The sequence below is a fragment of the Schistocerca americana genome, unplaced genomic scaffold, assembly GCF_021461395.2.
Source record: "Schistocerca americana isolate TAMUIC-IGC-003095 unplaced genomic scaffold, iqSchAmer2.1 HiC_scaffold_644, whole genome shotgun sequence".
NCBI classification, from domain to species: domain Eukaryota; kingdom Metazoa; phylum Arthropoda; class Insecta; order Orthoptera; family Acrididae; genus Schistocerca; species Schistocerca americana.
In genome coordinates, this window is record NW_025726395.1 from 47,715 (window position 1) to 71,539 (window position 23,825).

Genomic DNA, 23,825 nt, shown 5'->3' on the forward strand with positions numbered 1-23,825 from the left:
AATCGCACGCAGCCGGTAGGATTCGAACCTACGCTCCCAGAGGGAATCTGATTTCGAGTCAGACGCCTTAACCACTCGGCCACGACTGCCGGTAGCGCGGTGTTGTCCCGACACATGCAACTGCTACTGTTTAAAGCACTGTGGTGTCAGAAACAGGCGTAGCTGCATTATTTTCCGTAGCGTTTCCACCGCTACCAGACGAATCGCTACCAAAGTATTAAAATTTCCGCCCGGACAGGGACTTGAACCCTGGACCCTTAGGTTAAAAGCCTAATGCTCTACCGACTGAGCTATCCGGGCTCACGCGACGCTGTGAAACCTCCCACGATGCACAACTCACGTCCTTTACTGCTGTGCAATCGCTGCATGGGGCCGTTACTAATAAAACGTCGCCTAAATGCTGTCTGCAAACTTATCGCGATAAGCTCGTAACACACTACCGAAGACTGCTGACACACGATGCAACAACAAATTGCAGGAGTCGTTACGTCTCATACGTTGGAGCAGCGAATTTACATGTTTTGTCGACACTCACTGGGCAATTGGAAAATTCGCAAGCATTTCGAATGCAATGTTTCCCACGTTTTCGCTCATTTCACGGTTCCGTTGAAGACGTTCTTCACCACCTGACACAGAAAAAGGAACGCAGTCGGTAGGACTTTTTTGATTCTTTTGCTTCTAAGGGAGTCAGTTGTCTAGTGAGTTCCTCTTATGGCATGCACTAGACAACCAGAACACCTACAGGAGAGAGTCATTGTTGTTGTCAGCGGTAGTTGCATTATCACCAACGCAGAGCAATTCCATTGGCGTCGCATCAAAACGAGTACCTGCCGAAACCCGGGATCGAACCAGGGACCTTTAGATCTTCAGTCTAACGCTCTCCCAACTGAGCTATTTCGGCTGACGTTGAACGGTGCTGTTTGCATGTGTTCGTCAAACTCTGCATCGTTGCCAATTTCACAGTCACCTTCGTCTGATAAGACACAGGGACGCTGAAAGGCGAGCAGCCGATGCAGTGAAGTCCCACACACATTTCTTCTGCTTCCATCATCGTAACAAGCAAACATGTCGACTCGATTCGTGTAATATTCACTTCGCTGACTTCACGTGACGCCGCGCTGACGCTAGAAAACCCGTGCTATATCGATGCCAGGGGCAACTCATGTGCAGAGAACGACACAAGAAGGAGTGAGCCTCTCCACCGTATGAGAGGCAGTTTCTAGCAGATACACACGGTAAAACATTCGACTTGCGTTAGCTCATAAATTGCTACACGTCATCGTCTGCAAGCTAAAATGGACTGTGAGACGAGGAGATGAGCTGCGGCTTCTGGACGCGACTGTAACGCTGCGCCCTGGATCAAATAGTACTGCACATTGCTGGTAACCCACGTGTTTAGTAGTGACGCAACTGCTAGGATGCAGCTGAAACGTCCATCTTTTGAGAGCGAGAAAATTTTCGCAGTCGGCAGGACTCGAACCTACGCTCCCAGAGGGAATCTGATTTCAAGTCAGACGCCTTAACCACTCGGCCACGACTGCCGGTGGCAGAAGCGACTCCCGACAAGTGAAACCGCCACCTTTACAAGCAATCTGATGGCAGAAAACGGCGTGGCCTCACTCTTTTCCGTAGGGTTTCCATTAGCCGTTACGAAAGTGTATTAATTTTCGCCCAGACAGGGACTTGAACCCAGGACCCTTTGTTTGAAAGCCTAACGCTCTACCGACTCAGCTATGCGGGCCCACGCACGAGCATTATCGTACAGCTGCGTGGTGTGCGAGTGATTCGCATGTTGTAATTACTGGCTTATGGCTCCAATGGCGACTTCACCGACTTCCCACTGACGCACCGCAGACGCTAGTTTTCTGTCGTCTTAAAACGATGGGCATACCTCCAAGCAACTGCGAGATCTTATGAAAAGAAACGCTGCACCACTGCCTTAGCCGCGCTCGAATGATTGAATTGCGATTCTTAAAAAGAAATGAATGTTCGCTCTGTCCAACACTTTCGAGCACATCTGTGTACTCACGATCTCAGCGACGGCTTTCTGCAGTCCCAGCATCAGCGCGAGGTGAACCGATGGCCACAGTAAGCAGCGGTCGTCGCGAAACTCAGTATTCTTAAACGGAAACTTTCGTCTTGTTGAGAATGGCGTCACTGGTTTGCACCCGCATTCGCCCACGCATGTCACAGGTGTGCGAAAGTTTTTGCTCCTCTTTACGCAAAATCGCACGCAGCCGGTAGGATTCGAACCTACGCTCCCAGAGGGAATCTGATTTCGAGTCAGACGCCTTAACCACTCGGCCACGACTGCCGGTAGCGCGGTGTTGTCCCGACACATGCAACTGCTACTGTTTAAAGCACTGTGGTGTCAGAAACAGGCGTAGCTGCATTATTTTCCGTAGCGTTTCCACCGCTACCAGACGAATCGCTACCAAAGTATTAAAATTTCCGCCCGGACAGGGACTTGAACCCTGGACCCATAGGTTAAAAGCCTAATGCTTTACCGACTGAGCTATCCGGGCTCACGCGACGCTGTGAAACCTCCCACGATGCACAACTCACGTCCTTTACTGCTGTGCAATCGCTGCATGGGGCCGTTACTAATAAAACGTCGCCTAAATGCTGTCTGCAAACTTATCGCGATAAGCTCGTAACACACTACCGAAGACTGCTGACACACGATGCAACAACAAATTGCAGGAGTCGTTACGTCTCATACGTTGGAGCAGCGAATTTACATGTTTTGTCGACACTCACTGGGCAATTGGAAAATTCGCAAGCATTTCGAATGCAATGTTTCCCACGTTTTCGCTCATTTCACGGTTCCGTTGAAGACGTTCTTCACCACCTGACACAGAAAAAGGAACGCAGTCGGTAGGACTTTTTTGATTCTTTTGCTTCTAAGGGAGTCAGTTGTCTAGTGAGTTCCTCTTATGGCATGCACTAGACAACCAGAACACCTACAGGAGAGAGTCATTGTTGTTGTCAGCGGTAGTTGCATTATCACCAACGCAGAGCAATTCCATTGGCGTCGCATCAAAACGAGTACCTGCCGAAACCCGGGATCGAACCAGGGACCTTTAGATCTTCAGTCTAACGCTCTCCCAACTGAGCTATTTCGGCTGACGTTGAACGGTGCTGTTTGCATGTGTTCGTCAAACTCTGCATCGTTGCCAATTTCACAGTCACCTTCGTCTGATAAGACACAGGGACGCTGAAAGGCGAGCAGCCGATGCAGTGAAGTCCCACACACATTTCTTCTGCTTCCATCATCGTAACAAGCAAACATGTCGACTCGATTCGTGTAATATTCACTTCGCTGACTTCACGTGACGCCGCGCTGACGCTAGAAAACCCGTGCTATATCGATGCCAGGGGCAACTCATGTGCAGAGAACGACACAAGAAGGAGTGAGCCTCTCCACCGTATGAGAGGCAGTTTCTAGCAGATACACACGGTAAAACATTCGACTTGCGTTAGCTCATAAATTGCTACACGTCATCGTCTGCAAGCTAAAATGGACTGTGAGACGAGGAGATGAGCTGCGGCTTCTGGACGCGACTGTAACGCTGCGCCCTGGATCAAATAGTACTGCACATTGCTGGTAACCCACGTGTTTAGTAGTGACGCAACTGCTAGGATGCAGCTGAAACGTCCATCTTTTGAGAGCGAGAAAATTTTCGCAGTCGGCAGGACTCGAACCTACGCTCCCAGAGGGAATCTGATTTCAAGTCAGACGCCTTAACCACTCGGCCACGACTGCCGGTGGCAGAAGCGACTCCCGACAAGTGAAACCGCCACCTTTACAAGCAATCTGATGGCAGAAAACGGCGTGGCCTCACTCTTTTCCGTAGGGTTTCCATTAGCCGTTACGAAAGTGTATTAATTTTCGCCCAGACAGGGACTTGAACCCAGGACCCTTTGTTTGAAAGCCTAACGCTCTACCGACTCAGCTATGCGGGCCCACGCACGAGCATTATCGTACAGCTGCGTGGTGTGCGAGTGATTCGCATGTTGTAATTACTGGCTTATGGCTCCAATGGCGACTTCACCGACTTCCCACTGACGCACCGCAGACGCTAGTTTTCTGTCGTCTTAAAACGATGGGCATACCTCCAAGCAACTGCGAGATCTTATGAAAAGAAACGCTGCACCACTGCCTTAGCCGCGCTCGAATGATTGAATTGCGATTCTTAAAAAGAAATGAATGTTCGCTCTGTCCAACACTTTCGAGCACATCTGTGTACTCACGATCTCAGCGACGGCTTTCTGCAGTCCCAGCATCAGCGCGAGGTGAACCGATGGCCACAGTAAGCAGCGGTCGTCGCGAAACTCAGTATTCTTAAACGGAAACTTTCGTCTTGTTGAGAATGGCGTCACTGGTTTGCACCCGCATTCGCCCACGCATGTCACAGGTGTGCGAAAGTTTTTGCTCCTCTTTACGCAAAATCGCACGCAGCCGGTAGGATTCGAACCTACGCTCCCAGAGGGAATCTGATTTCGAGTCAGACGCCTTAACCACTCGGCCACGACTGCCGGTAGCGCGGTGTTGTCCCGACACATGCAACTGCTACTGTTTAAAGCACTGTGGTGTCAGAAACAGGCGTAGCTGCATTATTTTCCGTAGCGTTTCCACCGCTACCAGACGAATCGCTACCAAAGTATTAAAATTTCCGCCCGGACAGGGACTTGAACCCTGGACCCATAGGTTAAAAGCCTAATGCTTTACCGACTGAGCTATCCGGGCTCACGCGACGCTGTGAAACCTCCCACGATGCACAACTCACGTCCTTTACTGCTGTGCAATCGCTGCATGGGGCCGTTACTAATAAAACGTCGCCTAAATGCTGTCTGCAAACTTATCGCGATAAGCTCGTAACACACTACCGAAGACTGCTGACACACGATGCAACAACAAATTGCAGGAGTCGTTACGTCTCATACGTTGGAGCAGCGAATTTACATGTTTTGTCGACACTCACTGGGCAATTGGAAAATTCGCAAGCATTTCGAATGCAATGTTTCCCACGTTTTCGCTCATTTCACGGTTCCGTTGAAGACGTTCTTCACCACCTGACACAGAAAAAGGAACGCAGTCGGTAGGACTTTTTTGATTCTTTTGCTTCTAAGGGAGTCAGTTGTCTAGTGAGTTCCTCTTATGGCATGCACTAGACAACCAGAACACCTACAGGAGAGAGTCATTGTTGTTGTCAGCGGTAGTTGCATTATCACCAACGCAGAGCAATTCCATTGGCGTCGCATCAAAACGAGTACCTGCCGAAACCCGGGATCGAACCAGGGACCTTTAGATCTTCAGTCTAACGCTCTCCCAACTGAGCTATTTCGGCTGACGTTGAACGGTGCTGTTTGCATGTGTTCGTCAAACTCTGCATCGTTGCCAATTTCACAGTCACCTTCGTCTGATAAGACACAGGGACGCTGAAAGGCGAGCAGCCGATGCAGTGAAGTCCCACACACATTTCTTCTGCTTCCATCATCGTAACAAGCAAACATGTCGACTCGATTCGTGTAATATTCACTTCGCTGACTTCACGTGACGCCGCGCTGACGCTAGAAAACCCGTGCTATATCGATGCCAGGGGCAACTCATGTGCAGAGAACGACACAAGAAGGAGTGAGCCTCTCCACCGTATGAGAGGCAGTTTCTAGCAGATACACACGGTAAAACATTCGACTTGCGTTAGCTCATAAATTGCTACACGTCATCGTCTGCAAGCTAAAATGGACTGTGAGACGAGGAGATGAGCTGCGGCTTCTGGACGCGACTGTAACGCTGCGCCCTGGATCAAATAGTACTGCACATTGCTGGTAACCCACGTGTTTAGTAGTGACGCAACTGCTAGGATGCAGCTGAAACGTCCATCTTTTGAGAGCGAGAAAATTTTCGCAGTCGGCAGGACTCGAACCTACGCTCCCAGAGGGAATCTGATTTCAAGTCAGACGCCTTAACCACTCGGCCACGACTGCCGGTGGCAGAAGCGACTCCCGACAAGTGAAACCGCCACCTTTACAAGCAATCTGATGGCAGAAAACGGCGTGGCCTCACTCTTTTCCGTAGGGTTTCCATTAGCCGTTACGAAAGTGTATTAATTTTCGCCCAGACAGGGACTTGAACCCAGGACCCTTTGTTTGAAAGCCTAACGCTCTACCGACTCAGCTATGCGGGCCCACGCACGAGCATTATCGTACAGCTGCGTGGTGTGCGAGTGATTCGCATGTTGTAATTACTGGCTTATGGCTCCAATGGCGACTTCACCGACTTCCCACTGACGCACCGCTGACGCTAGTTTTCTGTCGTCTTAAAACGATGGGCATACCTCCAAGCAACTGCGAGATCTTATGAAAAGAAACGCTGCACCACTGCCTTAGCCGCGCTCGAATGATTGAATTGCGATTCTTAAAAAGAAATGAATGTTCGCTCTGTCCAACACTTTCGAGCACATCTGTGTACTCACGATCTCAGCGACGGCTTTCTGCAGTCCCAGCATCAGCGCGAGGTGAACCGATGGCCACAGTAAGCAGCGGTCGTCGCGAAACTCAGTATTCTTAAACGGAAACTTTCGTCTTGTTGAGAATGGCGTCACTGGTTTGCACCCGCATTCGCCCACGCATGTCACAGGTGTGCGAAAGTTTTTGCTCCTCTTTACGCAAAATCGCACGCAGCCGGTAGGATTCGAACCTACGCTCCCAGAGGGAATCTGATTTCGAGTCAGACGCCTTAACCACTCGGCCACGACTGCCGGTAGCGCGGTGTTGTCCCGACACATGCAACTGCTACTGTTTAAAGCACTGTGGTGTCAGAAACAGGCGTAGCTGCATTATTTTCCGTAGCGTTTCCACCGCTACCAGACGAATCGCTACCAAAGTATTAAAATTTCCGCCCGGACAGGGACTTGAACCCTGGACCCTTAGGTTAAAAGCCTAATGCTTTACCGACTGAGCTATCCGGGCTCACGCGACGCTGTGAAACCTCCCACGATGCACAACTCACGTCCTTTACTGCTGTGCAATCGCTGCATGGGGCCGTTACTAATAAAACGTCGCCTAAATGCTGTCTGCAAACTTATCGCGATAAGCTCGTAACACACTACCGAAGACTGCTGACACACGATGCAACAACAAATTGCAGGAGTCGTTACGTCTCATACGTTGGAGCAGCGAATTTACATGTTTTGTCGACACTCACTGGGCAATTGGAAAATTCGCAAGCATTTCGAATGCAATGTTTCCCACGTTTTCGCTCATTTCACGGTTCCGTTGAAGACGTTCTTCACCACCTGACACAGAAAAAGGAACGCAGTCGGTAGGACTTTTTTGATTCTTTTGCTTCTAAGGGAGTCAGTTGTCTAGTGAGTTCCTCTTATGGCATGCACTAGACAACCAGAACACCTACAGGAGAGAGTCATTGTTGTTGTCAGCGGTAGTTGCATTATCACCAACGCAGAGCAATTCCATTGGCGTCGCATCAAAACGAGTACCTGCCGAAACCCGGGATCGAACCAGGGACCTTTAGATCTTCAGTCTAACGCTCTCCCAACTGAGCTATTTCGGCTGACGTTGAACGGTGCTGTTTGCATGTGTTCGTCAAACTCTGCCTCGTTGCCAATTTCACAGTCACCTTCGTCTGATAAGACACAGGGACGCTGAAAGGCGAGCAGCCGATGCAGTGAAGTCCCACACACATTTCTTCTGCTTCCATCATCGTAACAAGCAAACATGTCGACTCGATTCGTGTAATATTCACTTCGCTGACTTCACGTGACGCCGCGCTGGCGCTAGAAAACCCGTGCTATATCGATGCCAGGGGCAACTCATGTGCAGAGAACGACACAAGAAGGAGTGAGCCTCTCCACCGTATGAGAGGCAGTTTCTAGCAGATACACACGGTAAAACATTCGACTTGCGTTAGCTCATAAATTGCTACACGTCATCGTCTGCAAGCTAAAATGGACTGTGAGACGAGGAGATGAGCTGCGGCTTCTGGACGCGACTGTAACGCTGCGCCCTGGATCAAATAGTACTGCACATTGCTGGTGACCCACGTGTTTAGTAGTGACGCAACTGCTAGGATGCAGCTGAAACGTCCATCTTTTGAGAGCGAGAAAATTTTCGCAGTCGGCAGGACTCGAACCTACGCTCCCAGAGGGAATCTGATTTCAAGTCAGACGCCTTAACCACTCGGCCACGACTGCCGGTGGCAGAAGCGACTCCCGACAAGTGAAACCGCCACCTTTACAAGCAATCTGATGGCAGAAAACGGCGTGGCCTCACTCTTTTCCGTAGGGTTTCCATTAGCCGTTACGAAAGTGTATTAATTTTCGCCCAGACAGGGACTTGAACCCAGGACCCTTTGTTTGAAAGCCTAACGCTCTACCGACTCAGCTATGCGGGCCCACGCACGAGCATTATCGTACAGCTGCGTGGTGTGCGAGTGATTCGCATGTTGTAATTACTGGCTTATGGCTCCAATGGCGACTTCACCGACTTCCCACTGACGCACCGCTGACGCTAGTTTTCTGTCGTCTTAAAACGATGGGCATACCTCCAAGCAACTGCGAGATCTTATGAAAAGAAACGCTGCACCACTGCCTTAGCCGCGCTCGAATGATTGAATTGCGATTCTTAAAAAGAAATGAATGTTCGCTCTGTCCAACACTTTCGAGCACATCTGTGTACTCACGATCTCAGCGACGGCTTTCTGCAGTCCCAGCATCAGCGCGAGGTGAACCGATGGCCACAGTAAGCAGCGGTCGTCGCGAAACTCAGTATTCTTAAACGGAAACTTTCGTCTTGTTGAGAATGGCGTCACTGGTTTGCACCCGCATTCGCCCACGCATGTCACAGGTGTGCGAAAATTTTTGCTCCTCTTTACGCAAAATCGCACGCAGCCGGTAGGATTCGAACCTACGCTCCCAGAGGGAATCTGATTTCGAGTCAGACGCCTTAACCACTCGGCCACGACTGCCGGTAGCGCGGTGTTGTCCCGACACATGCAACTGCTACTGTTTAAAGCACTGTGGTGTCAGAAACAGGCGTAGCTGCATTATTTTCCGTAGCGTTTCCACCGCTACCAGACGAATCGCTACCAAAGTATTAAAATTTCCGCCCGGACAGGGACTTGAACCCTGGACCCTTAGGTTAAAAGCCTAATGCTCTACCGACTGAGCTATCCGGGCTCACGCGACGCTGTGAAACCTCCCACGATGCACAACTCACGTCCTTTACTGCTGTGCAATCGCTGCATGGGGCCGTTACTAATAAAACGTCGCCTAAATGCTGTCTGCAAACTTATCGCGATAAGCTCGTAACACACTACCGAAGACTGCTGACACACGATGCAACAACAAATTGCAGGAGTCGTTACGTCTCATACGTTGGAGCAGCGAATTTACATGTTTTGTCGACACTCACTGGGCAATTGGAAAATTCGCAAGCATTTCGAATGCAATGTTTCCCACGTTTTCGCTCATTTCACGGTTCCGTTGAAGACGTTCTTCACCACCTGACACAGAAAAAGGAACGCAGTCGGTAGGACTTTTTTGATTCTTTTGCTTCTAAGGGAGTCAGTTGTCTAGTGAGTTCCTCTTATGGCATGCACTAGACAACCAGAACACCTACAGGAGAGAGTCATTGTTGTTGTCAGCGGTAGTTGCATTATCACCAACGCAGAGCAATTCCATTGGCGTCGCATCAAAACGAGTACCTGCCGAAACCCGGGATCGAACCAGGGACCTTTAGATCTTCAGTCTAACGCTCTCCCAACTGAGCTATTTCGGCTGACGTTGAACGGTGCTGTTTGCATGTGTTCGTCAAACTCTGCCTCGTTGCCAATTTCACAGTCACCTTCGTCTGATAAGACACAGGGACGCTGAAAGGCGAGCAGCCGATGCAGTGAAGTCCCACACACATTTCTTCTGCTTCCATCATCGTAACAAGCAAACATGTCGACTCGATTCGTGTAATATTCACTTCGCTGACTTCACGTGACGCCGCGCTGGCGCTAGAAAACCCGTGCTATATCGATGCCAGGGGCAACTCATGTGCAGAGAACGACACAAGAAGGAGTGAGCCTCTCCACCGTATGAGAGGCAGTTTCTAGCAGATACACACGGTAAAACATTCGACTTGCGTTAGCTCATAAATTGCTACACGTCATCGTCTGCAAGCTAAAATGGACTGTGAGACGAGGAGATGAGCTGCGGCTTCTGGACGCGACTGTAACGCTGCGCCCTGGATCAAATAGTACTGCACATTGCTGGTGACCCACGTGTTTAGTAGTGACGCAACTGCTAGGATGCAGCTGAAACGTCCATCTTTTGAGAGCGAGAAAATTTTCGCAGTCGGCAGGACTCGAACCTACGCTCCCAGAGGGAATCTGATTTCAAGTCAGACGCCTTAACCACTCGGCCACGACTGCCGTTGGCAGAAGCGACTCCCGACAAGTGAAACCGCCACCTTTACAAGCAATCTGATGGCAGAAAACGGCGTGGCCTCACTCTTTTCCGTAGGGTTTCCATTAGCCGTTACGAAAGTGTATTAATTTTCGCCCAGACAGGGACTTGAACCCAGGACCCTTTGTTTGAAAGCCTAACGCTCTACCGACTCAGCTATGCGGGCCCACGCACGAGCATTATCGTACAGCTGCGTGGTGTGCGAGTGATTCGCATGTTGTAATTACTGGCTTATGGCTCCAATGGCGACTTCACCGACTTCCCACTGACGCACCGCTGACGCTAGTTTTCTGTCGTCTTAAAACGATGGGCATACCTCCAAGCAACTGCGAGATCTTATGAAAAGAAACGCTGCACCACTGCCTTAGCCGCGCTCGAATGATTGAATTGCGATTCTTAAAAAGAAATGAATGTTCGCTCTGTCCAACACTTTCGAGCACATCTGTGTACTCACGATCTCAGCGACGGCTTTCTGCAGTCCCAGCATCAGCGCGAGGTGAACCGATGGCCACAGTAAGCAGCGGTCGTCGCGAAACTCAGTATTCTTAAACGGAAACTTTCGTCTTGTTGAGAATGGCGTCACTGGTTTGCACCCGCATTCGCCCACGCATGTCACAGGTGTGCGAAAATTTTTGCTCCTCTTTACGCAAAATCGCACGCAGCCGGTAGGATTCGAACCTACGCTCCCAGAGGGAATCTGATTTCGAGTCAGACGCCTTAACCACTCGGCCACGACTGCCGGTAGCGCGGTGTTGTCCCGACACATGCAACTGCTACTGTTTAAAGCACTGTGGTGTCAGAAACAGGCGTAGCTGCATTATTTTCCGTAGCGTTTCCACCGCTACCAGACGAATCGCTACCAAAGTATTAAAATTTCCGCCCGGACAGGGACTTGAACCCTGGACCCTTAGGTTAAAAGCCTAATGCTCTACCGACTGAGCTATCCGGGCTCACGCGACGCTGTGAAACCTCCCACGATGCACAACTCACGTCCTTTACTGCTGTGCAATCGCTGCATGGGGCCGTTACTAATAAAACGTCGCCTAAATGCTGTCTGCAAACTTATCGCGATAAGCTCGTAACACACTACCGAAGACTGCTGACACACGATGCAACAACAAATTGCAGGAGTCGTTACGTCTCATACGTTGGAGCAGCGAATTTACATGTTTTGTCGACACTCACTGGGCAATTGGAAAATTCGCAAGCATTTCGAATGCAATGTTTCCCACGTTTTCGCTCATTTCACGGTTCCGTTGAAGACGTTCTTCACCACCTGACACAGAAAAAGGAACGCAGTCGGTAGGACTTTTTTGATTCTTTTGCTTCTAAGGGAGTCAGTTGTCTAGTGAGTTCCTCTTATGGCATGCACTAGACAACCAGAACACCTACAGGAGAGAGTCATTGTTGTTGTCAGCGGTAGTTGCATTATCACCAACGCAGAGCAATTCCATTGGCGTCGCATCAAAACGAGTACCTGCCGAAACCCGGGATCGAACCAGGGACCTTTAGATCTTCAGTCTAACGCTCTCCCAACTGAGCTATTTCGGCTGACGTTGAACGGTGCTGTTTGCATGTGTTCGTCAAACTCTGCCTCGTTGCCAATTTCACAGTCACCTTCGTCTGATAAGACACAGGGACGCTGAAAGGCGAGCAGCCGATGCAGTGAAGTCCCACACACATTTCTTCTGCTTCCATCATCGTAACAAGCAAACATGTCGACTCGATTCGTGTAATATTCACTTCGCTGACTTCACGTGACGCCGCGCTGACGCTAGAAAACCCGTGCTATATCGATGCCAGGGGCAACTCATGTGCAGAGAACGACACAAGAAGGAGTGAGCCTCTCCACCGTATGAGAGGCAGTTTCTAGCAGATACACACGGTAAAACATTCGACTTGCGTTAGCTCATAAATTGCTACACGTCATCGTCTGCAAGCTAAAATGGACTGTGAGACGAGGAGATGAGCTGCGGCTTCTGGACGCGACTGTAACGCTGCGCCCTGGATCAAATAGTACTGCACATTGCTGGTGACCCACGTGTTTAGTAGTGACGCAACTGCTAGGATGCAGCTGAAACGTCCATCTTTTGAGAGCGAGAAAATTTTCGCAGTCGGCAGGACTCGAACCTACGCTCCCAGAGGGAATCTGATTTCAAGTCAGACGCCTTAACCACTCGGCCACGACTGCCGGTGGCAGAAGCGACTCCCGACAAGTGAAACCGCCACCTTTACAAGCAATCTGATGGCAGAAAACGGCGTGGCCTCACTCTTTTCCGTAGGGTTTCCATTAGCCGTTACGAAAGTGTATTAATTTTCGCCCAGACAGGGACTTGAACCCAGGACCCTTTGTTTGAAAGCCTAACGCTCTACCGACTCAGCTATGCGGGCCCACGCACGAGCATTATCGTACAGCTGCGTGGTGTGCGAGTGATTCGCATGTTGTAATTACTGGCTTATGGCTCCAATGGCGACTTCACCGACTTCCCACTGACGCACCGCTGACGCTAGTTTTCTGTCGTCTTAAAACGATGGGCATACCTCCAAGCAACTGCGAGATCTTATGAAAAGAAACGCTGCACCACTGCCTTAGCCGCGCTCGAATGATTGAATTGCGATTCTTAAAAAGAAATGAATGTTCGCTCTGTCCAACACTTTCGAGCACATCTGTGTACTCACGATCTCAGCGACGGCTTTCTGCAGTCCCAGCATCAGCGCGAGGTGAACCGATGGCCACAGTAAGCAGCGGTCGTCGCGAAACTCAGTATTCTTAAACGGAAACTTTCGTCTTGTTGAGAATGGCGTCACTGGTTTGCACCCGCATTCGCCCACGCATGTCACAGGTGTGCGAAAATTTTTGCTCCTCTTTACGCAAAATCGCACGCAGCCGGTAGGATTCGAACCTACGCTCCCAGAGGGAATCTGATTTCGAGTCAGACGCCTTAACCACTCGGCCACGACTGCCGGTAGCGCGGTGTTGTCCCGACACATGCAACTGCTACTGTTTAAAGCACTGTGGTGTCAGAAACAGGCGTAGCTGCATTATTTTCCGTAGCGTTTCCACCGCTACCAGACGAATCGCTACCAAAGTATTAAAATTTCCGCCCGGACAGGGACTTGAACCCTGGACCCTTAGGTTAAAAGCCTAATGCTCTACCGACTGAGCTATCCGGGCTCACGCGACGCTGTGAAACCTCCCACGATGCACAACTCACGTCCTTTACTGCTGTGCAATCGCTGCATGGGGCCGTTACTAATAAAACGTCGCCTAAATGCTGTCTGCAAACTTATCGCGATAAGCTCGTAACACACTACCGAAGACTGCTGACACACGATGCAACAACAAATTGCAGGAGTCGTTACGTCTCATACGTTGGAGCAGCGAATTTACATGTTTTGTCGACACTCACTGGGCAATTGGAAAATTCGCAAGCATTTCGAATGCAATGTTTCCCACGTTTTCGCTCATTTCACGGTTCCGTTGAAGACGTTCTTCACCACCTGACACAGAAAAAGGAACGCAGTCGGTAGGACTTTTTTGATTCTTTTGCTTCTAAGGGAGTCAGTTGTCTAGTGAGTTCCTCTTATGGCATGCACTAGACAACCAGAACACCTACAGGAGAGAGTCATTGTTGTTGTCAGCGGTAGTTGCATTATCACCAACGCAGAGCAATTCCATTGGCGTCGCATCAAAACGAGTACCTGCCGAAACCCGGGATCGAACCAGGGACCTTTAGATCTTCAGTCTAACGCTCTCCCAACTGAGCTATTTCGGCTGACGTTGAACGGTGCTGTTTGCATGTGTTCGTCAAACTCTGCCTCGTTGCCAATTTCACAGTCACCTTCGTCTGATAAGACACAGGGACGCTGAAAGGCGAGCAGCCGATGCAGTGAAGTCCCACACACATTTCTTCTGCTTCCATCATCGTAACAAGCAAACATGTCGACTCGATTCGTGTAATATTCACTTCGCTGACTTCACGTGACGCCGCGCTGACGCTAGAAAACCCGTGCTATATCGATGCCAGGGGCAACTCATGTGCAGAGAACGACACAAGAAGGAGTGAGCCTCTCCACCGTATGAGAGGCAGTTTCTAGCAGATACACACGGTAAAACATTCGACTTGCGTTAGCTCATAAATTGCTACACGTCATCGTCTGCAAGCTAAAATGGACTGTGAGACGAGGAGATGAGCTGCGGCTTCTGGACGCGACTGTAACGCTGCGCCCTGGATCAAATAGTACTGCACATTGCTGGTGACCCACGTGTTTAGTAGTGACGCAACTGCTAGGATGCAGCTGAAACGTCCATCTTTTGAGAGCGAGAAAATTTTCGCAGTCGGCAGGACTCGAACCTACGCTCCCAGAGGGAATCTGATTTCAAGTCAGACGCCTTAACCACTCGGCCACGACTGCCGGTGGCAGAAGCGACTCCCGACAAGTGAAACCGCCACCTTTACAAGCAATCTGATGGCAGAAAACGGCGTGGCCTCACTCTTTTCCGTAGGGTTTCCATTAGCCGTTACGAAAGTGTATTAATTTTCGCCCAGACAGGGACTTGAACCCAGGACCCTTTGTTTGAAAGCCTAACGCTCTACCGACTCAGCTATGCGGGCCCACGCACGAGCATTATCGTACAGCTGCGTGGTGTGCGAGTGATTCGCATGTTGTAATTACTGGCTTATGGCTCCAATGGCGACTTCACCGACTTCCCACTGACGCACCGCTGACGCTAGTTTTCTGTCGTCTTAAAACGATGGGCATACCTCCAAGCAACTGCGAGATCTTATGAAAAGAAACGCTGCACCACTGCCTTAGCCGCGCTCGAATGATTGAATTGCGATTCTTAAAAAGAAATGAATGTTCGCTCTGTCCAACACTTTCGAGCACATCTGTGTACTCACGATCTCAGCGACGGCTTTCTGCAGTCCCAGCATCAGCGCGAGGTGAACCGATGGCCACAGTAAGCAGCGGTCGTCGCGAAACTCAGTATTCTTAAACGGAAACTTTCGTCTTGTTGAGAATGGCGTCACTGGTTTGCACCCGCATTCGCCCACGCATGTCACAGGTGTGCGAAAATTTTTGCTCCTCTTTACGCAAAATCGCACGCAGCCGGTAGGATTCGAACCTACGCTCCCAGAGGGAATCTGATTTCGAGTCAGACGCCTTAACCACTCGGCCACGACTGCCGGTAGCGCGGTGTTGTCCCGACACATGCAACTGCTACTGTTTAAAGCACTGTGGTGTCAGAAACAGGCGTAGCTGCATTATTTTCCGTAGCGTTTCCACCGCTACCAGACGAATCGCTACCAAAGTATTAAAATTTCCGCCCGGACAGGGACTTGAACCCTGGACCCTTAGGTTAAAAGCCTAATGCTCTACCGACTGAGCTATCCGGGCTCACGCGACGCTGTGAAACCTCCCACGATGCACAACTCACGTCCTTTACTGCTGTGCAATCGCTGCATGGGGCCGTTACTAATAAAACGTCGCCTAAATGCTGTCTGCAAACTTATCGCGATAAGCTCGTAACACACTACCGAAGACTGCTGACACACGATGCAACAACAAATTGCAGGAGTCGTTACGTCTCATACGTTGGAGCAGCGAATTTACATGTTTTGTCGACACTCACTGGGCAATTGGAAAATTCGCAAGCATTTCGAATGCAATGTTTCCCACGTTTTCGCTCATTTCACGGTTCCGTTGAAGACGTTCTTCACCACCTGACACAGAAAAAGGAACGCAGTCGGTAGGACTTTTTTGATTCTTTTGCTTCTAAGGGAGTCAGTTGTCTAGTGAGTTCCTCTTATGGCATGCACTAGACAACCAGAACACCTACAGGAGAGAGTCATTGTTGTTGTCAGCGGTAGTTGCATTATCACCAACGCAGAGCAATTCCATTGGCGTCGCATCAAAACGAGTACCTGCCGAAACCCGGGATCGAGCCAGCGACCTTTAGATCTTCAGTCTAACGCTCTCCCAACTGAGCTATTTCGGCTGACGTTGAACGGTGCTGTTTGCATGTGTTCGTCAAACTCTGCCTCGTTGCCAATTTCACAGTCACCTTCGTCTGATAAGACACAGGGACGCTGAAAGGCGAGCAGCCGATGCAGTGAAGTCCCACACACATTTCTTCTGCTTCCATCATCGTAACAAGCAAACATGTCGACTCGATTCGTGTAATATTCACTTCGCTGACTTCACGTGACGCCGCGCTGACGCTAGAAAACCCGTGCTATATCGATGCCAGGGGCAACTCATGTGCAGAGAACGACACAAGAAGGAGTGAGCCTCTCCACCGTATGAGAGGCAGTTTCTAGCAGATACACACGGTAAAACATTCGACTTGCGTTAGCTCATAAATTGCTACACGTCATCGTCTGCAAGCTAAAATGGACTGTGAGACGAGGAGATGAGCTGCGGCTTCTGGACGCGACTGTAACGCTGCGCCCTGGATCAAATAGTACTGCACATTGCTGGTGACCCACGTGTTTAGTAGTGACGCAACTGCTAGGATGCAGCTGAAACGTCCATCTTTTGAGAGCGAGAAAATTTTCGCAGTCGGCAGGACTCGAACCTACGCTCCCAGAGGGAATCTGATTTCAAGTCAGACGCCTTAACCACTCGGCCACGACTGCCGGTGGCAGAAGCGACTCCCGACAAGTGAAACCGCCACCTTTACAAGCAATCTGATGGCAGAAAACGGCGTGGCCTCACTCTTTTCCGTAGGGTTTCCATTAGCCGTTACGAAAGTGTATTAATTTTCGCCCAGACAGGGACTTGAACCCAGGACCCTTTGTTTGAAAGCCTAACGCTCTACCGACTCAGCTATGCGGGCCCACGCACGAGCATTATCGTACAGCTGCGTGGTGTGCGAGTGATTCGCATGTTGTAATTACTGGCTTATGGCTCCAATGGCGACTTCACCGACTTCCCACTGACGCACCGCTGACGCTAGTTTTCTGTCGTCTTAAAACGATGGGCATACCTCCAAGCAACTGCGAGATCTTATGAAAAGAAACGCTGCACCACTGCCTTAGCCGCGCTCGAATGATTGAATTGCGATTCTTAAAAAGAAATGAATGTTCGCTCTGTCCAACACTTTCGAGCACATCTGTGTACTCACGATCTCAGCGACGGCTTTCTGCAGTCCCAGCATCAGCGCGAGGTGAACCGATGGCCACAGTAAGCAGCGGTCGTCGCGAAACTCAGTATTCTTAAACGGAAACTTTCGTCTTGTTGAGAGTGGCGTCACTGGTTTGCACCCGCATTCGCCCACGCATGTCACAGGTGTGCGAAAATTTTTGCTCCTCTTTACGCAAAATCGCACGCAGCCGGTAGGATTCGAACCTACGCTCCCAGAGGGAATCTGATTTCGAGTCAGACGCCTTAACCACTCGGCCACGACTGCCGGTAGCGCGGTGTTGTCCCGACACATGCAACTGCTACTGTTTAAAGCACTGTGGTGTCAGAAACAGGCGTAGCTGCATTATTTTCCGTAGCGTTTCCACCGCTACCAGACGAATCGCTACCAAAGTATTAAAATTTCCGCCCGGACAGGGACTTGAACCCTGGACCCTTAGGTTAAAAGCCTAATGCTCTACCGACTGAGCTATCCGGGCTCACGCGACGCTGTGAAACCTCCCACGATGCACAACTCACGTCCTTTACTGCTGTGCAATCGCTGCATGGGGCCGTTACTAATAAAACGTCGCCTAAATGCTGTCTGCAAACTTATCGCGATAAGCTCGTAACACACTACCGAAGACTGCTGACACACGATGCAACAACAAATTGCAGGAGTCGTTACGTCTCATACGTTGGAGCAGCGAATTTACATGTTTTGTCGACACTCACTGGGCAATTGGAAAATTCGCAAGCATTTCGAATGCAATGTTTCCCACGTTTTCGCTCATTTCACGGTTCCGTTGAAGACGTTCTTCACCACCTGACACAGAAAAAGGAACGCAGTCGGTAGGACTTTTTTGATTCTTTTGCTTCTAAGGGAGTCAGTTGTCTAGTGAGTTCCTCTTATGGCATGCACTAGACAACCAGAACACCTACAGGAGAGAGTCATTGTTGTTGTCAGCGGTAGTTGCATTATCACCAACGCAGAGCAATTCCATTGGCGTCGCATCAAAACGAGTACCTGCCGAAACCCGGGATCGAACCAGCGACCTTTAGATCTTCAGTCTAACGCTCTCCCAACTGAGCTATTTTTTTTTTTTTTTTTTTTTTTTTTTTTTAATCTCATTTTGTTCACTTTCGTTCGTTGCATCTGCTCGGGGCGGACGTCGTACGACATCCGTTTAAGTTCGTTGTTGACCGATTAACTCAGTTTTTTTATTACAGAGGGCAACTAACCCTCTCACCGAACACGCTGAGCTACCGTGCCGGCAGCTATTTCGGCTGACGTTGAACGGTGCTGTTTGCATGTGTTCGTCAAACTCTGCCTCGTTGCCAATTTCACAGTCACCTTCGTCTGATAAGACACAGGGACGCTGAAAGGCGAGCAGCCGATGCAGTGAAGTCCCACACACATTTCTTCTGCTTCCATCATCGTAACAAGCAAACATGTCGACTCGATTCGTGTAATATTCACTTCGCTGACTTCACGTGACGCCGCGCTGACGCTAGAAAACCCGTGCTATATCGATGCCAGGGGCAACTCATGTGCAGAGAACGACACAAGAAGGAGTGAGCCTCTCCACCGTATGAGAGGCAGTTTCTAGCAGATACACACGGTAAAACATTCGACTTGCGTTAGCTCATAAATTGCTACACGTCATCGTCTGCAAGCTAAAATGGACTGTGAGACGAGGAGATGAGCTGCGGCTTCTGGACGCGACTGTAACGCTGCGCCCTGGATCAAATAGTACTGCACATTGCTGGTGACCCACGTGTTTAGTAGTGACGCAACTGCTAGGATGCAGCTGAAACGTCCATCTTTTGAGAGCGAGAAAATTTTCGCAGTCGGCAGGACTCGAACCTACGCTCCCAGAGGGAATCTGATTTCAAGTCAGACGCCTTAACCACTCGGCCACGACTGCCGGTGGCAGAAGCGACTCCCGACAAGTGAAACCGCCACCTTTACAAGCAATCTGATGGCAGAAAACGGCGTGGCCTCACTCTTTTCCGTAGGGTTTCCATTAGCCGTTACGAAAGTGTATTAATTTTCGCCCAGACAGGGACTTGAACCCAGGACCCTTTGTTTGAAAGCCTAACGCTCTACCGACTCAGCTATGCGGGCCCACGCACGAGCATTATCGTACAGCTGCGTGGTGTGCGAGTGATTCGCATGTTGTAATTACTGGCTTATGGCTCCAATGGCGACTTCACCGACTTCCCACTGACGCACCGCTGACGCTAGTTTTCTGTCGTCTTAAAACGATGGGCATACCTCCAAGCAACTGCGAGATCTTATGAAAAGAAACGCTGCACCACTGCCTTAGCCGCGCTCGAATGATTGAATTGCGATTCTTAAAAAGAAATGAATGTTCGCTCTGTCCAACACTTTCGAGCACATCTGTGTACTCACGATCTCAGCGACGGCTTTCTGCAGTCCCAGCATCAGCGCGAGGTGAACCGATGGCCACAGTAAGCAGCGGTCGTCGCGAAACTCAGTATTCTTAAACGGAAACTTTCGTCTTGTTGAGAATGGCGTCACTGGTTTGCACCCGCATTCGCCCACGCATGTCACAGGTGTGCGAAAATTTTTGCTCCTCTTTACGCAAAATCGCACGCAGCCGGTAGGATTCGAACCTACGCTCCCAGAGGGAATCTGATTTCGAGTCAGACGCCTTAACCACTCGGCCACGACTGCCGGTAGCGCGGTGTTGTCCCGACACATGCAACTGCTACTGTTTAAAGCACTGTGGTGTCAGAAACAGGCGTAGCTGCATTATTTTCCGTAGCGTTTCCACCGCTACCAGACGAATCGCTACCAAAGTATTAAAATTTCCGCCCGGACAGGGACTTGAACCCTGGACCCTTAGGTTAAAAGCCTAATGCTCTACCGACTGAGCTATCCGGGCTCACGCGACGCTGTGAAACCTCCCACGATGCACAACTCACGTCCTTTACTGCTGTGCAATCGCTGCATGGGGCCGTTACTAATAAAACGTCGCCTAAATGCTGTCTGCAAACTTATCGCGATAAGCTCGTAACACACTACCGAAGACTGCTGACACACGATGCAACAACAAATTGCAGGAGTCGTTACGTCTCATACGTTGGAGCAGCGAATTTACATGTTTTGTCGACACTCACTGGGCAATTGGAAAATTCGCAAGCATTTCGAATGCAATGTTTCCCACGTTTTCGCTCATTTCACGGTTCCGTTGAAGACGTTCTTCACCACCTGACACAGAAAAAGGAACGCAGTCGGTAGGACTTTTTTGATTCTTTTGCTTCTAAGGGAGTCAGTTGTCTAGTGAGTTCCTCTTATGGCATGCACTAGACAACCAGAACACCTACAGGAGAGAGTCATTGTTGTTGTCAGCGGTAGTTGCATTATCACCAACGCAGAGCAATTCCATTGGCGTCGCATCAAAACGAGTACCTGCCGAAACCCGGGATCGAACCAGGGACCTTTAGATCTTCAGTCTAACGCTCTCCCAACTGAGCTATTTCGGCTGACGTTGAACGGTGCTGTTTGCATGTGTTCGTCAAACTCTGCCTCGTTGCCAATTTCACAGTCACCTTCGTCTGATAAGACACAGGGACGCTGAAAGGCGAGCAGCCGATGCAGTGAAGTCCCACACACATTTCTTCTGCTTCCATCATCGTAACAAGCAAACATGTCGACTCGATTCGTGTAATATTCACTTCGCTGACTTCACGTGACGCCGCGCTGACGCTAGAAAACCCGTGCTATATCGATGCCAGGGGCAACTCATGTGCAGAGAACGACACAAGAAGGAGTGAGCCTCTCCACCGTATGAGAGGCAGTTTCTAGCAGATACACACGGTAAAACATTCGACTTGCGTTAGCTCATAAATTGCTACACGTCATCGTCTGCAAGCTAAAATGGACTGTGAGACGAGGAGATGAGCTGCGGCTTCTGGACGCGACTGTAACGCTGCGCCCTGGATCAAATAGTACTGCACATTGCTGGTGACCCACGTGTTTAGTAGTGACGCAACTGCTAGGATGCAGCTGAAACGTCCATCTTTTGAGAGCGAGAAAATTTTCGCAGTCGGCAGGACTCGAACCTACGCTCCCAGAGGGAATCTGATTTCAAGTCAGACGCCTTAACCACTCGGCCACGACTGCCGGTGGCAGAAGCGACTCCCGACAAGTGAAACCGCCACCTTTACAAGCAATCTGATGGCAGAAAACGGCGTGGCCTCACTCTTTTCCGTAGGGTTTCCATTAGCCGTTACGAAAGTGTATTAATTTTCGCCCAGACAGGGACTTGAACCCAGGACCCTTTGTTTGAAAGCCTAACGCTCTACCGACTCAGCTATGCGGGCCCACGCACGAGCATTATCGTACAGCTGCGTGGTGTGCGAGTGATTCGCATGTTGTAATTACTGGCTTATGGCTCCAATGGCGACTTCACCGACTTCCCACTGACGCACCGCTGACGCTAGTTTTCTGTCGTCTTAAAACGATGGGCATACCTCCAAGCAACTGCGAGATCTTATGAAAAGAAACGCTGCACCACTGCCTTAGCCGCGCTCGAATGATTGAATTGCGATTCTTAAAAAGAAATGAATGTTCGCTCTGTCCAACACTTTCGAGCACATCTGTGTACTCACGATCTCAGCGACGGCTTTCTGCAGTCCCAGCATCAGCGCGAGGTGAACCGATGGCCACAGTAAGCAGCGGTCGTCGCGAAACTCAGTATTCTTAAACGGAAACTTTCGTCTTGTTGAGAATGGCGTCACTGGTTTGCACCCGCATTCGCCCACGCATGTCACAGGTGTGCGAAAATTTTTGCTCCTCTTTACGCAAAATCGCACGCAGCCGGTAGGATTCGAACCTACGCTCCCAGAGGGAATCTGATTTCGAGTCAGACGCCTTAACCACTCGGCCACGACTGCCGGTAGCGCGGTGTTGTCCCGACACATGCAACTGCTACTGTTTAAAGCACTGTGGTGTCAGAAACAGGCGTAGCTGCATTATTTTCCGTAGCGTTTCCACCGCTACCAGACGAATCGCTACCAAAGTATTAAAATTTCCGCCCGGACAGGGACTTGAACCCTGGACCCTTAGGTTAAAAGCCTAATGCTCTACCGACTGAGCTATCCGGGCTCACGCGACGCTGTGAAACCTCCCACGATGCACAACTCACGTCCTTTACTGCTGTGCAATCGCTGCATGGGGCCGTTACTAATAAAACGTCGCCTAAATGCTGTCTGCAAACTTATCGCGATAAGCTCGTAACACACTACCGAAGACTGCTGACACACGATGCAACAACAAATTGCAGGAGTCGTTACGTCTCATACGTTGGAGCAGCGAATTTACATGTTTTGTCGACACTCACTGGGCAATTGGAAAATTCGCAAGCATTTCGAATGCAATGTTTCCCACGTTTTCGCTCATTTCACGGTTCCGTTGAAGACGTTCTTCACCACCTGACACAGAAAAAGGAACGCAGTCGGTAGGACTTTTTTGATTCTTTTGCTTCTAAGGGAGTCAGTTGTCTAGTGAGTTCCTCTTATGGCATGCACTAGACAACCAGAACACCTACAGGAGAGAGTCATTGTTGTTGTCAGCGGTAGTTGCATTATCACCAACGCAGAGCAATTCCATTGGCGTCGCATCAAAACGAGTACCTGCCGAAACCCGGGATCGAACCAGGGACCTTTAGATCTTCAGTCTAACGCTCTCCCAACTGAGCTATTTCGGCTGACGTTGAACGGTGCTGTTTGCATGTGTTCGTCAAACTCTGCCTCGTTGCCAATTTCACAGTCACCTTCGTCTGATAAGACACAGGGACGCTGAAAGGCGAGCAGCCGATGCAGTGAAGTCCCACACACATTTCTTCTGCTTCCATCATCGTAACAAGCAAACATGTCGACTCGATTCGTGTAATATTCACTTCGCTGACTTCACGTGACGCCGCGCTGACGCTAGAAAACCCGTGCTATATCGATGCCAGGGGCAACTCATGTGCAGAGAACGACACAAGAAGGAGTGAGCCTCTCCACCGTATGAGAGGCAGTTTCTAGCAGATACACACGGTAAAACATTCGACTTGCGTTAGCTCATAAATTGCTACACGTCATCGTCTGCAAGCTAAAATGGACTGTGAGACGAGGAGATGAGCTGCGGCTTCTGGACGCGACTGTAACGCTGCGCCCTGGATCAAATAGTACTGCACATTGCTGGTGACC

General features: G+C 50.0%; 42 non-coding genes across 42 annotated transcripts; all 42 read right to left on the reverse strand.

Annotated features, from left to right (window-relative positions):
* Positions 1-7: 7 nt before the first annotated feature.
* On the reverse strand, positions 8-89 carry Trnas-cga. Its single transcript has one exon. It is a non-coding gene; the product is annotated as a tRNA-Ser (tRNA).
* Positions 90-227: 138 nt separating this feature from the next.
* Positions 228-300, reverse strand: Trnak-uuu. Its single transcript has one exon. It is a non-coding gene; the product is annotated as a tRNA-Lys (tRNA).
* Positions 301-828: 528 nt separating this feature from the next.
* On the reverse strand, positions 829-901 carry Trnaf-gaa. Its single transcript has one exon. It is a non-coding gene; the product is annotated as a tRNA-Phe (tRNA).
* A 558-nt stretch (positions 902-1,459) lies between these two features.
* On the reverse strand, positions 1,460-1,541 carry Trnas-uga. Its single transcript has one exon. It is a non-coding gene; the product is annotated as a tRNA-Ser (tRNA).
* A 691-nt stretch (positions 1,542-2,232) lies between these two features.
* Trnas-cga lies at positions 2,233-2,314 on the reverse strand. Its single transcript has one exon. It is a non-coding gene; the product is annotated as a tRNA-Ser (tRNA).
* A 138-nt stretch (positions 2,315-2,452) lies between these two features.
* Trnak-uuu lies at positions 2,453-2,525 on the reverse strand. Its single transcript has one exon. It is a non-coding gene; the product is annotated as a tRNA-Lys (tRNA).
* A 528-nt stretch (positions 2,526-3,053) lies between these two features.
* Trnaf-gaa lies at positions 3,054-3,126 on the reverse strand. Its single transcript has one exon. It is a non-coding gene; the product is annotated as a tRNA-Phe (tRNA).
* A 558-nt stretch (positions 3,127-3,684) lies between these two features.
* Trnas-uga lies at positions 3,685-3,766 on the reverse strand. The gene has a single exon. It is a non-coding gene; the product is annotated as a tRNA-Ser (tRNA).
* Positions 3,767-4,457: 691 nt separating this feature from the next.
* On the reverse strand, positions 4,458-4,539 carry Trnas-cga. Its single transcript has one exon. It is a non-coding gene; the product is annotated as a tRNA-Ser (tRNA).
* A 138-nt stretch (positions 4,540-4,677) lies between these two features.
* Positions 4,678-4,750, reverse strand: Trnak-uuu. The gene has a single exon. It is a non-coding gene; the product is annotated as a tRNA-Lys (tRNA).
* A 528-nt stretch (positions 4,751-5,278) lies between these two features.
* Trnaf-gaa lies at positions 5,279-5,351 on the reverse strand. The gene has a single exon. It is a non-coding gene; the product is annotated as a tRNA-Phe (tRNA).
* A 558-nt stretch (positions 5,352-5,909) lies between these two features.
* On the reverse strand, positions 5,910-5,991 carry Trnas-uga. Its single transcript has one exon. It is a non-coding gene; the product is annotated as a tRNA-Ser (tRNA).
* Positions 5,992-6,682: 691 nt separating this feature from the next.
* On the reverse strand, positions 6,683-6,764 carry Trnas-cga. The gene has a single exon. It is a non-coding gene; the product is annotated as a tRNA-Ser (tRNA).
* Positions 6,765-6,902: 138 nt separating this feature from the next.
* Positions 6,903-6,975, reverse strand: Trnak-uuu. Its single transcript has one exon. It is a non-coding gene; the product is annotated as a tRNA-Lys (tRNA).
* Positions 6,976-7,503: 528 nt separating this feature from the next.
* On the reverse strand, positions 7,504-7,576 carry Trnaf-gaa. Its single transcript has one exon. It is a non-coding gene; the product is annotated as a tRNA-Phe (tRNA).
* A 558-nt stretch (positions 7,577-8,134) lies between these two features.
* Trnas-uga lies at positions 8,135-8,216 on the reverse strand. The gene has a single exon. It is a non-coding gene; the product is annotated as a tRNA-Ser (tRNA).
* A 691-nt stretch (positions 8,217-8,907) lies between these two features.
* On the reverse strand, positions 8,908-8,989 carry Trnas-cga. The gene has a single exon. It is a non-coding gene; the product is annotated as a tRNA-Ser (tRNA).
* Positions 8,990-9,127: 138 nt separating this feature from the next.
* Trnak-uuu lies at positions 9,128-9,200 on the reverse strand. The gene has a single exon. It is a non-coding gene; the product is annotated as a tRNA-Lys (tRNA).
* A 528-nt stretch (positions 9,201-9,728) lies between these two features.
* On the reverse strand, positions 9,729-9,801 carry Trnaf-gaa. The gene has a single exon. It is a non-coding gene; the product is annotated as a tRNA-Phe (tRNA).
* A 558-nt stretch (positions 9,802-10,359) lies between these two features.
* Positions 10,360-10,441, reverse strand: Trnas-uga. The gene has a single exon. It is a non-coding gene; the product is annotated as a tRNA-Ser (tRNA).
* A 691-nt stretch (positions 10,442-11,132) lies between these two features.
* Positions 11,133-11,214, reverse strand: Trnas-cga. Its single transcript has one exon. It is a non-coding gene; the product is annotated as a tRNA-Ser (tRNA).
* A 138-nt stretch (positions 11,215-11,352) lies between these two features.
* Positions 11,353-11,425, reverse strand: Trnak-uuu. Its single transcript has one exon. It is a non-coding gene; the product is annotated as a tRNA-Lys (tRNA).
* A 528-nt stretch (positions 11,426-11,953) lies between these two features.
* Positions 11,954-12,026, reverse strand: Trnaf-gaa. The gene has a single exon. It is a non-coding gene; the product is annotated as a tRNA-Phe (tRNA).
* A 558-nt stretch (positions 12,027-12,584) lies between these two features.
* On the reverse strand, positions 12,585-12,666 carry Trnas-uga. The gene has a single exon. It is a non-coding gene; the product is annotated as a tRNA-Ser (tRNA).
* Positions 12,667-13,357: 691 nt separating this feature from the next.
* Trnas-cga lies at positions 13,358-13,439 on the reverse strand. Its single transcript has one exon. It is a non-coding gene; the product is annotated as a tRNA-Ser (tRNA).
* A 138-nt stretch (positions 13,440-13,577) lies between these two features.
* Positions 13,578-13,650, reverse strand: Trnak-uuu. Its single transcript has one exon. It is a non-coding gene; the product is annotated as a tRNA-Lys (tRNA).
* A 528-nt stretch (positions 13,651-14,178) lies between these two features.
* Positions 14,179-14,251, reverse strand: Trnaf-gaa. Its single transcript has one exon. It is a non-coding gene; the product is annotated as a tRNA-Phe (tRNA).
* A 558-nt stretch (positions 14,252-14,809) lies between these two features.
* Positions 14,810-14,891, reverse strand: Trnas-uga. Its single transcript has one exon. It is a non-coding gene; the product is annotated as a tRNA-Ser (tRNA).
* A 691-nt stretch (positions 14,892-15,582) lies between these two features.
* Positions 15,583-15,664, reverse strand: Trnas-cga. The gene has a single exon. It is a non-coding gene; the product is annotated as a tRNA-Ser (tRNA).
* Positions 15,665-15,802: 138 nt separating this feature from the next.
* Trnak-uuu lies at positions 15,803-15,875 on the reverse strand. Its single transcript has one exon. It is a non-coding gene; the product is annotated as a tRNA-Lys (tRNA).
* Positions 15,876-16,403: 528 nt separating this feature from the next.
* Trnaf-gaa lies at positions 16,404-16,476 on the reverse strand. Its single transcript has one exon. It is a non-coding gene; the product is annotated as a tRNA-Phe (tRNA).
* A 558-nt stretch (positions 16,477-17,034) lies between these two features.
* Positions 17,035-17,116, reverse strand: Trnas-uga. The gene has a single exon. It is a non-coding gene; the product is annotated as a tRNA-Ser (tRNA).
* A 691-nt stretch (positions 17,117-17,807) lies between these two features.
* Positions 17,808-17,889, reverse strand: Trnas-cga. The gene has a single exon. It is a non-coding gene; the product is annotated as a tRNA-Ser (tRNA).
* A 138-nt stretch (positions 17,890-18,027) lies between these two features.
* Trnak-uuu lies at positions 18,028-18,100 on the reverse strand. The gene has a single exon. It is a non-coding gene; the product is annotated as a tRNA-Lys (tRNA).
* Positions 18,101-19,446: 1,346 nt separating this feature from the next.
* Trnas-uga lies at positions 19,447-19,528 on the reverse strand. Its single transcript has one exon. It is a non-coding gene; the product is annotated as a tRNA-Ser (tRNA).
* Positions 19,529-20,219: 691 nt separating this feature from the next.
* On the reverse strand, positions 20,220-20,301 carry Trnas-cga. Its single transcript has one exon. It is a non-coding gene; the product is annotated as a tRNA-Ser (tRNA).
* Positions 20,302-20,439: 138 nt separating this feature from the next.
* On the reverse strand, positions 20,440-20,512 carry Trnak-uuu. Its single transcript has one exon. It is a non-coding gene; the product is annotated as a tRNA-Lys (tRNA).
* Positions 20,513-21,040: 528 nt separating this feature from the next.
* Trnaf-gaa lies at positions 21,041-21,113 on the reverse strand. Its single transcript has one exon. It is a non-coding gene; the product is annotated as a tRNA-Phe (tRNA).
* Positions 21,114-21,671: 558 nt separating this feature from the next.
* On the reverse strand, positions 21,672-21,753 carry Trnas-uga. The gene has a single exon. It is a non-coding gene; the product is annotated as a tRNA-Ser (tRNA).
* Positions 21,754-22,444: 691 nt separating this feature from the next.
* Trnas-cga lies at positions 22,445-22,526 on the reverse strand. Its single transcript has one exon. It is a non-coding gene; the product is annotated as a tRNA-Ser (tRNA).
* Positions 22,527-22,664: 138 nt separating this feature from the next.
* Positions 22,665-22,737, reverse strand: Trnak-uuu. Its single transcript has one exon. It is a non-coding gene; the product is annotated as a tRNA-Lys (tRNA).
* Positions 22,738-23,265: 528 nt separating this feature from the next.
* On the reverse strand, positions 23,266-23,338 carry Trnaf-gaa. The gene has a single exon. It is a non-coding gene; the product is annotated as a tRNA-Phe (tRNA).
* Positions 23,339-23,825: the final 487 nt, after the last annotated feature.